The sequence below is a fragment of the Myotis nattereri genome (genome assembly GCF_964212035.1).
Source record: "Myotis nattereri genome assembly, chromosome: 2".
NCBI classification, from domain to species: Eukaryota; Metazoa; Chordata; class Mammalia; order Chiroptera; family Vespertilionidae; genus Myotis; species Myotis nattereri.
The window spans coordinates 139,899,766-139,911,586 of record NC_138076.1 but is presented as its reverse complement, the minus strand read 5'-3'; the positions used below and the strand labels follow the sequence as shown (position 1 = coordinate 139,911,586).

The following is an 11,821-nucleotide window of genomic DNA, read 5'->3' as shown; positions in this document are numbered from 1 at the left end:
TAGAAGAAGCAGAAGACCACATTAGCAAATTAGAAGACAAGGTAGAAAAAAAACACTCATTCAGAGCAACAATTGGGAAAAACATTAAAAAGCAGGAGAAGAGTTTAAGGGAGCTTTGGGATAACATGAAACATATCAACATAGCATAGTAGGGGTTCTAAAGGAGAAGAATCTGAGCAAGGACTAGAGAACCTGTTTGAAGAAATAATGGCAAAATTTCCTTAACATTATGAAGGAAAATGTCACTCAGGTTCAGGAAACACAGAATCCCAATGAAGATGACATAAAAAGACCCATACCTAGAAACTTCATAATTAAAATGTCAAAAGTTAAAGACAAAGAATCTTTTTTAAAATAATCTGAACAATAAAGATTTAATTAAAGAAATAAAATAAAATTTACAATTCAGTGGTTTTTATTATACTCAGAGTTGTACAATCTAACAGTTACCACTATCTAATTTTAGGATCTTTCCTTTTTCTTTCTTTCTTTTTAAAAAGACATGCTCAGCCCTAGCTGGTTTGGCTCAATGGATAGAGCCTGGGCCTGCGGATGGAAAGGTCTAAGGCAGCGGTTCTCAACCTGTGGGTCGAATGACCCTTTCACAGGGGTTGCCTAAGACCATGGGAAAACTCATATATAATTACATATTGTTTTTGTGGTTAATCACTATGCTTTAATTATGTTCAATTGGTAACAATGAAATTGGGGGTCGCCACAACATGAGGAACTGCATTAAAGGGTCGTGGCATTAGGAAGGTTGAGAACCACTGGTCTAAGGTTTATTTCGACCTCAATTGCTGGCTCCTACCCAGCCTGGCCCTGGTCCAGGCTTGGGCAGGAGGCAACCCACTGATGTGTTTCTCTCACATGGATTATTTCTGTCTTTCCCTCTCTCCCCCTCTCTCTCTAAACATCAATGGGAAAATATCTTCAGGTGAGGATTAAAAAAGCCCAACAAAGGTGGGTAGCCTGGTCAGAAGGCCAAATCTTCAAAGTGCATGCAAGCTGCTCCTCCCAGGGGGTCCGGACTGAATGTCCTTGAGCATTTTCAGGAAGGCCTGCGGGGAAGGTGCCTCCACATTCTGGAAGGTGTCCTGGACTCTGCCGTACAGGAAGAATTCTTTTTCCTTCAGGAAGATGAACCCGAAGTGGTTCTCATCGAACAGGATGAAGACTCCAGGGCAGCGCCTGGTGTAGGGGAAGCCATGTCTGGTAACAGTAACAGTGTTCACGCCATAGAAACACATCCTGCAGGTTCGGGGTTAGTTCTGGTGTATTGAGAACACGCCCGCAGGCAGAACAAACGGGACAGGCTGCTCCTCCGAAGCTGCAGCCCCGGCCGGACTCCCCGCCGCTGGGCTGGGCAGGGCTCTGCCAGCCATGGCCCTCGCTTTCTTTCTTTTTTTTTTTTTCTTCTTCCCGGATCACAGGCTCATCAACCTCCTGGACGACGCGGGAGAGCTCGTTGAAGTTGCGGAAGATCTCGCCATCTCGCAGCTGGATGCGGCGCATGAGGTGGATCTCTAACGTCTCCTTGGAGACCCCCATGATCTTCGTGACCCTGGCATACTTCCCATGGAAGCTGAGCATGGCAATCTTTACTATTAAGCCCTCGTATTCGACTTGGAAGAGGCCTGGCCTGATGAGGTCGTCCGGGTGGCGTGGCGGGAGGTAGAGGCGGCGGTAGGTCACCCGCCCCCGCCCCCATGCTTCCCAAAGCAGCGTTGGTAAATCTGTTCGGTGGTCTGTATTCTTGCACAGGGTGGCGAACCTGTCCTTCCGAATCTGCACGTCGCAGCTGTGGGGCCTTCTGTGGCGGCCTTCCATGCACTCCACCGTGGCTGATTTCCTCTCCGTCAGGCGAATTCTAAACGAGAGCTCGAATTGCGTTGGGCCATCCACATGGATGTTAAGGGGAGGCCTGCACGTCCAACCAGTAATGCATAAGCCGTCCACCACGACATTCAGCAGTGTTCTATAGCTATTATCTAGCTGCCACAATCCCAAAATGTGTCTGTATGGGTGGAACAGCTTCTCATAGACTTCTCGATAAGACATACCGATGATCTCCAGGTTCTGCAAGGTTTCACGAACGCCAAACTCCTCCCGGCAGCGCCGTCTCCAGATGCTGTCGATGTGCAGGATGCGGTGGAATTTGGTGCAGGCCTGGGCCAGGCTGAGCAGGTCGGTGCCGGGGAGCGAGGCGAAGATCTCCACCAGCAGCTCAGGAGGCAGGTCCTGCAGTGAGCAGCACGGGGGCGGCGGGGGCGGCATGGGGCTCGCGATTCCTCCACTTGCCGCACAGCACCGCGCTGCCGCGTCCGCCTCGATGTGCTTTTCTGCGGGGGCCTGCTTGCCATCGGCTGCTGCGTATCAGCTGGGCGCTGGCGCTTCTGACGACACCGACATCCCCGTGAAGAGCCCACACCGCAGAGACAAGCGCACTCCTCCATGCCTCCAGGAGTAACAGCCACCACAGCGTGGGCCGCTATGCCTCAGCCAGGCTTTAAGCTGGCTCTTCCCGCCCAGGAGTCCAGCCACGCCCACAGGGCCTAGCCACGCCCCCCAGAGGAGCCAATTGTAGGACTTTAAACCCATACCCATTAACAGTCGCCTCCCTTTCCCAATGCCCCCTCCCTGTCCCCCCGCCCTAGCCCCAGGCAGTCACTAATCTGCTTTCTGTATGGATATGCCTCCAGGGATATGCCTATGGGCGGGTGGGGGGGGGAGGGGGGACATTTCACATAAATGCAATCATAATATCTGGTCTTTTGTGACTGGCTTCTTTCACTTAGCATAACATTTTAAAGTTTTATGTATGCTATATTCTAGTGTATGGGTATACCACATTTTGTTTACCCATTCCTCAGTTGATGAATATTTGGGTTGTTTCCGGTTTGAGGCTCTTACGAATAACACTGCTATGAACATTGTGTACAAGTTTTTTGTGTGAACATGCTTCCATTTCTTTTGGGTACATACCTAGAAGTGGAACTTCTGGGCCATCTGGTGACTCTCATTTTCCAAAGTGGCCCCGCTATTTTACATTTCCACCAGCAATGTACGAGGGGTCAAATTTTTAAAAATTCTCATGAATGGTTTTTTTTTAATTGTTTTATTGCTTAAAGTATTACAAAGAGTATTACATATGTCTCCTTTTTTTCCTGCCCTTAACAATCCCCCAGCCTCCCCTACCCCCCAGTGTCTTATGTCCATTGGTTATGCTTATATGCATGCATACAAGTCCTTCGGTTGATCTCTAACCCCCCTCCCCCCCCCTCCCCCACCCCTCAACCCTCCCTCGATTTCCCACTGTAGTTTGACAGTCTGTTAGAGGCAGCTCTGCCTCTGTATCTATTTTTGTTCATAAGCTTATAATGATCTTTATTATCCATGAGTGAGTGAGATCATGTGGTGTTTTTCCTTCATTGACTGGCTTATTTCACTTAGCGTAATGCTCTCCAGTTCCATCCATGATGTTGCAAATGGTAAGAGTTCCTTCTTTTTTACAGCAGCATAGTATTCCATCGTGTAGATGTACCACAGTTTTCTAATCCATTCATCTACTGATGGGCACTTAGGCTGTTTCCAGATCTTAGCTATGATGAATTGTACTGCTGTGAACATATGGGTGCATATATCCTTTCTGATTGGTGTTTCTGGTTTCTTGGGATATATTCCTAGAAGTGAGATCACAGGGTCAAATGGGAGTTCCATTTTTAGTTTTTTGAAGTAGCTCCATACTGTTCTCCACAGTGGCCGCACCAGTCTGCATTCCCACCAGCAGTGCACGAGGGTTCCTTTTTCTCCACATCCTCTCGAGCACTTGTCATTTGTGTATTTGTTGATGATAGCCATTCTGACAGGTGTGAGATGGTACCTCATTGTTGTTTTGATTTGCATCTCTCGGATGATTAGTGACTTTGAGCATGTTTTCATATGTCTCTTGGCTTTCTGAATGTCCTCTTTTGAAAGGTGTCTATTTAGATCCTTTGCCCATTTTTTGATTGGATTGTTTATCTTCCTTTTGTTAAGTTGTATGAGTTCCCTATAAATTTTGGAGATTAGGCCCTTATCAGATTTAACATTGGCAAATATGTTTTCCCACGCAGTGGGTTTTCTTGTTGTTTTGTTGATGGTTTCTTTTGCTGTGCAGAAGCTTTTTATTTTGATGTAGTCCCACTTGTTTATTTTCTCTTTAGTTTCCAATGCCCTAGGAGCTGTATCGGTAAAGAAATTGCTTCGGCATATGTCTGAGATTTTGTTGCCTTTGGATTCTTCTAGTATTTTTATGGTTTCCTGTCATACATTTAAGTCCTTTATCCATTCTGAGTTTATTTTTGTGTATGGTGTAAGTTGGTGGTCTAGTTTCATTTTCTTGCATGTATCCGTCCAATTTTCCCAACACCGTTTATTGAAGAGACTATCTTGACTCCATTGTGCGTTCTTGCCTCCTTTGTCAAATATTAATTGAACATATTGGTTCGGGCCAGTTTCTGGGCTCTCTATTCTATTCCATTGATCTATATGTCTGTTCTTGTGCCAGTACCAGGCAGTTTTGAGAACAGTGGCTTTGTAACACAGCTTGATATCTGGTATTGAGATCCCACCTACTTTGTTCTTTCTCAGGATCGCTGCAGCTATTCAGGGTCTTTTTTTTTTATTCCAGATGAATTTTTGGAGAGTTTGTTATAGGCCTGTGAAATATGCCACTGGTATTTTAATGGGAAGTGTGTTGAATTTATAGATTGCTTTGGGTAGTATGGACATTTTAATGATGTTGATTCTACCAATCCAAGAACATGGTATGTTCTTCCATCTGTTGATGTCTTCCTCTATCTCTTTTTTCAACATCCTGTAGTTTTCTGTGTAGAGGTCTTTTACCTCCTTAGTTAAGTTTATTCCTAGGTAGCTTAATTTTTTTGGTGTGATGGTAAATGGGATTGTTTTTTTAGTCTCTCTTTCTGAACGTTCACTATTGGTGTATAGAAATGCCACATATTTCTTGGCATTAATTTTGTATCCTGCTACATTGCCGAATTCATTTATTAAGTCTAATAGTTTTTTGATGGAGTCTTTAGGGGTTTTATGTATAATATCATGTCATCTGCAAATAAGGACAGTTTTACTTCTTCTTTTCCAATTTGGATGCCTTTTATTTCTTCTTCCTGTCTAATTGCAATGGCTAATACTTCCAGTACTATATCGAACAGGAGTGGTGAGAGTGGGCATCCCTGTCTTGTTCCTGTTCTTAGGGGAAATGGTGTTAGTTTTTGTCCATTGAGTATGATGTTTGCTGTGGGTTTGTCATATATGGCTTTTATTATGTTGAGGTATGATCCTTCTATTCTCACCTTGCTGAGAGTTTTTATCAAAAATGGGTGTTGGATTTTGTCAAATGCTTTTTCTGCATCAATTGATATGACCATGTGGTTTTTTTCTTTCAATTTGTTTATGTGATGTATCACGTTTATTGATTGCGGATATTGTACCATCTTTGCATCCCTGGGATAAATCCTACTTGGTCATGGTGTATGATCTTTCTGATGTACTGCTGGATCTGATTTGCTAAGATTTTGTTGAGTATTTTGGCATCTATGTTCATGAGGGATATTGGCCTGTAATTCTCTTTCATTGTGTTGTCTTTACCTGGTTTTGGTATGAGGGTGATACTGGCTTCATAGAATGATCTTGGAAGTGTTCCTTCCTCCTGGGTTTCTTGTAGTAGTCTGAGGAGGATAGGTTTTAGTTCTTCCTTGATGTTTGGTAAAACTCCCCTGTGAAGCCGTCTGGTTCTGGGCTTTTGTTTGCTGGAAGCTTTTTGATGACTGCTTCAATTTCTTCCATAGTTATTGGCCTGTTGAGATTTTTAGATTCTTCCTGATTGAGTTTTGGAATGTTGTATTTTTCTAGGAATATGTCCATTTCCTCCAGGTTGTCTAGTTTGCTGGAGTAGAGCTGTCCATAGTATTGTTTAACAACCATTTGTATTTCTGTGGGGTCTGTTGTTATTTTGCCTCTATTATTTCTGATTTTGTTAATTTGGGTCCTCTCTCTTTGCTTCTTGGTGAGCCTGGCTAGAGGTTCATCAATCTTGTTTATTCTTTCAAAGAACCAGCTCTTGGTTTCATTGATTTTATGTTTTTTTTTTTGGTCTCTATGTCATTTATTTCTGCTCTAATCTTTATTATCTCCTTCCTTCTGCTCACTCTGGGGTTTTCTGGTTGCTCTCTTTCTAATTCTTTGAGATGTAGAGTTAGATGATTTACTACCATTTTTTCTTGTTTTTTGAGATAGGCCTGTAGAGCTATAAACTTCCCTCTCAGGATTGCTTTCATTGTGTCCCATAGGTTTTGGGTTGTTGTGTTTTCATTGTAATTAGTTTCCAGGATGTTTTTGATTTCTTCTTTGATCTCATTGTTAACCCAATCAATATTTAATAACATGCTATTCAGCTTCCAAGTGTTTGAGTATTTGGGGTTGTTTTTATTGTAGTTTATTTCTAATATTATGTCATTGTGGTCTGAGAAGATGCTTTTTATGATTTCAATGTTCTTGAATTTGGGGAGACTTTGTTTGTGACCCAATATGTGGTCTATTTTTGAATATGTCCCATAAGCCCTTGAGAAGAATGTATATTCCATGGCTTTGGGGTGAAGTGTTCTGAAGATGTCAATTAAGTCCATCTGATCTAGTGAGTCATTCAGGATTGCTGTTTCTTTGCTGATTGTTTGTCTAGAGAGGATTTATCCAGTGATGTCAGTGGTGTATTAAAGTCCCCTACTATGATTGTATTGTTGTTGATCTCTCCTTTGATATCTTCCAGGAGTTTTTTTTATGTATTTGGGTGCTCCTGCGTTGGGTGCATATATATTTATCAGGGTTATATCTTCTTGTTGTATTGATCCCTTTAGTATTATGAAGTGGCCTTCCTTATCTCTTGTTATGCCCTCAGTGAGCGTGCGGAGCTGCACCCCGAGCCAGGGGCACCCTGAGCCCGAGGCCGTCCTCCTGCTCCGGCCTGCTGGCCACTGCTCCTCCTCGCATACCAATGACCTTCACTTAGAGTGTGGCTTGTCCCGTGCTACTGTCTGGCAAAATCCAAGAAGATTGACATCATATCAAGCTTCTCTTCAGGTCACAAGGGCATGAAACTAGGAATCAACCACAACAATAACACCCCAAAACATTCAAACACATGGAGGCTAAATAGTATGTTATTAAACAATGAATGGGTTACCAAGCAGATCAAGGAAGAAATAAAAAACTTCCTGAAAACAAATGAAAATGAACACACAACAACCCCAAATCTATGGACGCAGTGAAAGCAGTTCTGAGAGGGAAGTTCATAGTACTCCAGGCCTACCTCAAGAAACAAGAAAAATTTCTAATACCACTTTCTAACCCTACAACTTAAAGAACTAGAAAGAGAACAAGAAAATTCAAAAGTAGGTAGAAGGAAGGAAATAATAAAGATCAAAGCACTAATAAGTGACATAGAAACAAACAAAAAATACAAAAGATCAAAAAAACCGAGAGCTGGTTCTTTAAAAAAGATAAACAAGATTGATGAACCTTAGCTAGACTCATCAAGAAACAAAGAGAGAGAACCCAAATAAATAAAATCAGAAATGAAATAGGTGACATGACAACTGACACCACAGAATACAACCATTTGTAAGAAAATATAATGAGCAATTATATTCCAACAAGCTGGACAATCTGGACAACCTGGACAAATTGACAGATTCCTAGAAAAATATAATCTTCTGTAAGTTACTTAATCAGGAAGAAGTAGAAAATTTGAATAAGCTGATAACAACTAATGCAATTGAAGCAATAATTTAAAAAATCTCCCAACAAACGAAAGCCCTGATCCAGATGGTTTTACAGGGGAATTTTAATAAATATTCAAAAAAGAACTAACACACATCCTCCTCAAACTATTCCAAAAAATTTAAGAGAAAGGAATAATTCTAAGCTCTTTTTTTATGAAGCCAGCATTATCCTAATTTCAAAATTAGATAAAGACACTACAAAGAAAGAGAATTACAGGCCAATATCCCTGATAAACATAGATGCTAAAATCTTCAATAAAATATTAGCAAATTGATTCAGCAATATATTGAAAGGATCACACATGATGACCAAATGGTTTTATTCCAGGGATGCAAGGCTGGCACAATATTCGCAATCAATAAATGTGATACAGCACATAAACAGATTGCAAGACAAAAATCACATGATCACATCAATAGATGCAGAAAAAGTATTCGACAAAATTAAACACCCATTTTTGACAAAAACTCTCAGCAAAGTGGGAATAGAGGGAGTATACCTCAACATAATAAAGGCCATGTATGACAAACCTATAGCCAACATCATACTCAATGGGGAAAAACTAAAAGTATTTCCCCTAAGAACAGGAATAAGACATGGTTGTCTACTTTTATTTTTATTTAACACTAGAGGCCCGATGCACGGAATTCATGCAAGAGTAGGCCTTCGCAGCTTCATCTAGAAGGTCGTCTGGAAGGACGTCGGGAGGAAATCTGGTCTAATTATCATATTATGCTTTTATTATTATAGATACTACTAGAAGTCCTAACCACAGTGATCAGACCAGAAGAAAAAAGAAAATGCATCCAAATTGGAAAGGAGGATGAAAAACTCTCATTATTCACAGATAACATGATATTGTACATAGAAAACCCTAGACTTCACCAAAAGACTACTAGATTTAATAAATGAATTAGGCAATGTAGCAGAATGCAAAATTAACACCCAGAAATCGATGACACTTTTATATACCAATAATGAACTCTCATAGATTTAAGTTCTTTTATTTCATGCTTTTCAGTCAACCTGCAAAGCTATCAGAATCAGAAGAGAATTTTGATAGAATATTTAACAATAGTGACGTTCCTAAAAGAAAAGCAGTATATAGATGAAAAGGCATTTTCATTGATAGTTGTGAAAATACAACAGTTAAGGCAATACATTTTTGCAAATGTAGAAGCTATATATACTTTTTTTTTCTTCTTTACATAACACTGACCTATAAAGGAAAGCTGGATTTCTGCTCCTGCTCTATCTACCTTTTCTATTAAACATCAAGGGGAGACAGAAGACCTGTAGTGAAGAAGAAGGAACACAAGGAAGTGTCACACTTGGGTACTCTTAATATTAGTTGAATTAAGGGCTCCCAACTGTTTGTGGGAGCAGGACAACAATAGCCATAACAGACTATTGTGCACTGGGGTGGGGGGTGTCCCTCAGCCCAGCCTGCACCCTCTCCAATCTGGGATCCCTCTCACAATCCGTGACAGCTGGCTCCCAACCACTCACCTGCCTGCCTACCTGATTGCCCCTAATTGCTTCTGCCTGCCAGCCTGATCACCCCCTAACCACCCCCTGCCAGCCTGATCGACGCCTAACTGCTCCACTGCTAGCCTGGTCACCCGCAACTGCCCTCCCCTGACAGCCCTGTCATCCCTAACTGTCCTCCCCTGCTGGCCTGGTCGCCCCCAACTGCCCTCTCCTGCCAGCCATCTTGTGGTGGCCATCTTTTGAGCACATGGGGCGGCCATCTTGTGCAAGGGTGTGATGGTCAATTTGCATATTACCTCTTTATTATATAGGATTATCTAATTCAAAGAATGAGTTTGCCTATTTTTCTCTTAGTTCTTTTTTTCATTGGCCTTCTTTCTTCACCCTTTTTATTGTAAAGAGAAGGAAATCAGACTTCCAGGGCTTAGAGGAGGACTTGCCTGGCCTTCCTAAATCTTATTCATTCTCAGAAACTTGCATTTTATAGGCAGTAAATAAAGTGGTTTTTCTTATATCTTCCCCTAAGCAAATGCTGATTTTTTCACTGAGAAATTAGTATGTTCCACAGCAATTGCTGCTACTTATCTGGCAATTTTTCTCACATGGAACAAACAATCAGCATTATTTCTAACTATAGCATGAAGACTCAGTTTATGAACGTGCTGTTAATCAAACTGCTTTCACAATTGTGGAGGATCAACAGTTGTTTTTTCTGCTTTCTATAATATTGGTTGAAATGAATAGTATTGAGTTAAATAGTGCTCTAATTCTAGGCTTTCGTTCATATTTGCATCTCCAGACTCTACCTAAGAAGTACTCAGTAAACAAGCCCCTTGAGCATCCAGGGCATGTGATGCTTAGAATAGACTCTGGATATAGAACTGGGTTGGCCGTTGGGCTACCATTGCTAGCTAGCGGTGCATGCTTTTAACCTCTTTGTACCTCAGTTCCTTTGTTTGTAAAAGATAATAGTGCCTTCCTTATAGAGGTAAAAGAGTTAAGGAACATAATGTATCAAGCTGGTCTTGGGATGATGTATATTCAATCCATTTTTCACCCATCCCCGCTCTACTTTGTATCACAGAGGGAGCTGACCCCTCCAGGCTGCATTCCCTGGGCTCCTGTGTCAACAGGCTACTGGCTGGTGGAAGACTGGGGGGTGGAAAGAAAGAAGAAGCCAGGGCACTTGCCCTCCCTCTCTGCTTCAGGGATATTCTCTGGTGGCAGCTGCATCTCCTCCATGGCACCAGCACCTACTGAGGAGACCCACCTAATTGCCTACTTCCTTCAGTTGTCCCCAAGCCCCTGGGCCTCTGCAATGTCACCTCTTCCATTTGTCGCTCCATCCTAGGGGTGACAGTGGCTTCCTGCCATTGCTACTCTGTGGTTAACCTCACTCTTCCCTGTTTGGCTTTCAGTTCCTTCAGTCACTTGTATGACCATTTCCCTAAATTAATAACTCTGCTGTAAATTCTTGTAGTGGTTTCTGTTTTCTGGTAGAAATATATAGGATAGTATCTGGCCAATAATACATTCTCTTTATATGATAGGTATAAATAAATATAAATGAAAGTTAGTAAATCTGTAAACATTTTAAGTATAAGAAAAAAAAACCTCACAGGATCCACAATTTCAAAATCTATAAAGCTCTGAAAACTTGAGTTAAAAAAAAATAAGTTTGTGGCAAACTCATTTGACTGCAAATTCTGATGAACTGACATGAAGCTACCTAGAGTATTTATTGATCTCGCTTAGTGTGACTTTATTTCTTAGGGCATAAAAATGGATGTGTTTGATTTCAAGGGACTGATCAGGCTCCACCGGGGGCATGTTATATAATGACAGAGTGTGTACACAGTCTCTGTATGAACTTCAAAAATTTTGAATTCAGAAGTCCACTGGACCCAGGGTTTGGGACAAGGGGATTGTGTGGCTGCATCAGATTTCAGAAAAAGAAAAACTTATTTTTGAAATGAGCCTTGCAGAATTGATCGAATGGCGTAGATAGGGAATGTGAGCATTCTGAGAAAAAAATTAAAAAGGGAAAAATGAGGTGAGTGTGGAAAATAGCAAGTAGAAGATGGAGAAGGTAAAGAATAAAGAATGAGTAAGATACACATTTAAAAATCTTCAAATGTTGGATTATATTGTTTAGAAATGGAGAATTTTGAGCAGAAGAGTAACTTAAATAACATTTTGCTTAAAGGAACATTAAGCTAGCTAGGCTGGCATAAAGATAACGTTTGCAGATGGAGACATATTTAACAGGTTGCTTTATTAGAATAAATGCAATATAAGTGAGGTGTGGCACACCAAACAAAGTATAAATATGGAATCTAAAGGACTTGATAATTGACTGGATATGGAGGAAGAGAAAGTGTGATGGTTAATTTTGTGTGTCAACTTGACTGGCCTAAGGGATACCCAGATAGCTGGTAAACATCATTTCTGGGTGTGCCTATGAGGATGTGTCCAGAAGAGGTTAGCA

At 41.4% G+C, this 11,821-nt stretch overlaps 1 pseudogene across 1 annotated transcript; it reads right to left on the bottom strand.

The window, feature by feature from the left end:
- Window positions 1–992: 992 nt before the first annotated feature.
- Window positions 993–2,535, bottom strand: LOC308514537 (F-box only protein 31-like; annotated as a pseudogene). The gene has a single exon. The product of its transcript is annotated as an F-box only protein 31-like (transcript).
- Window positions 2,536–11,821: the final 9,286 nt, after the last annotated feature.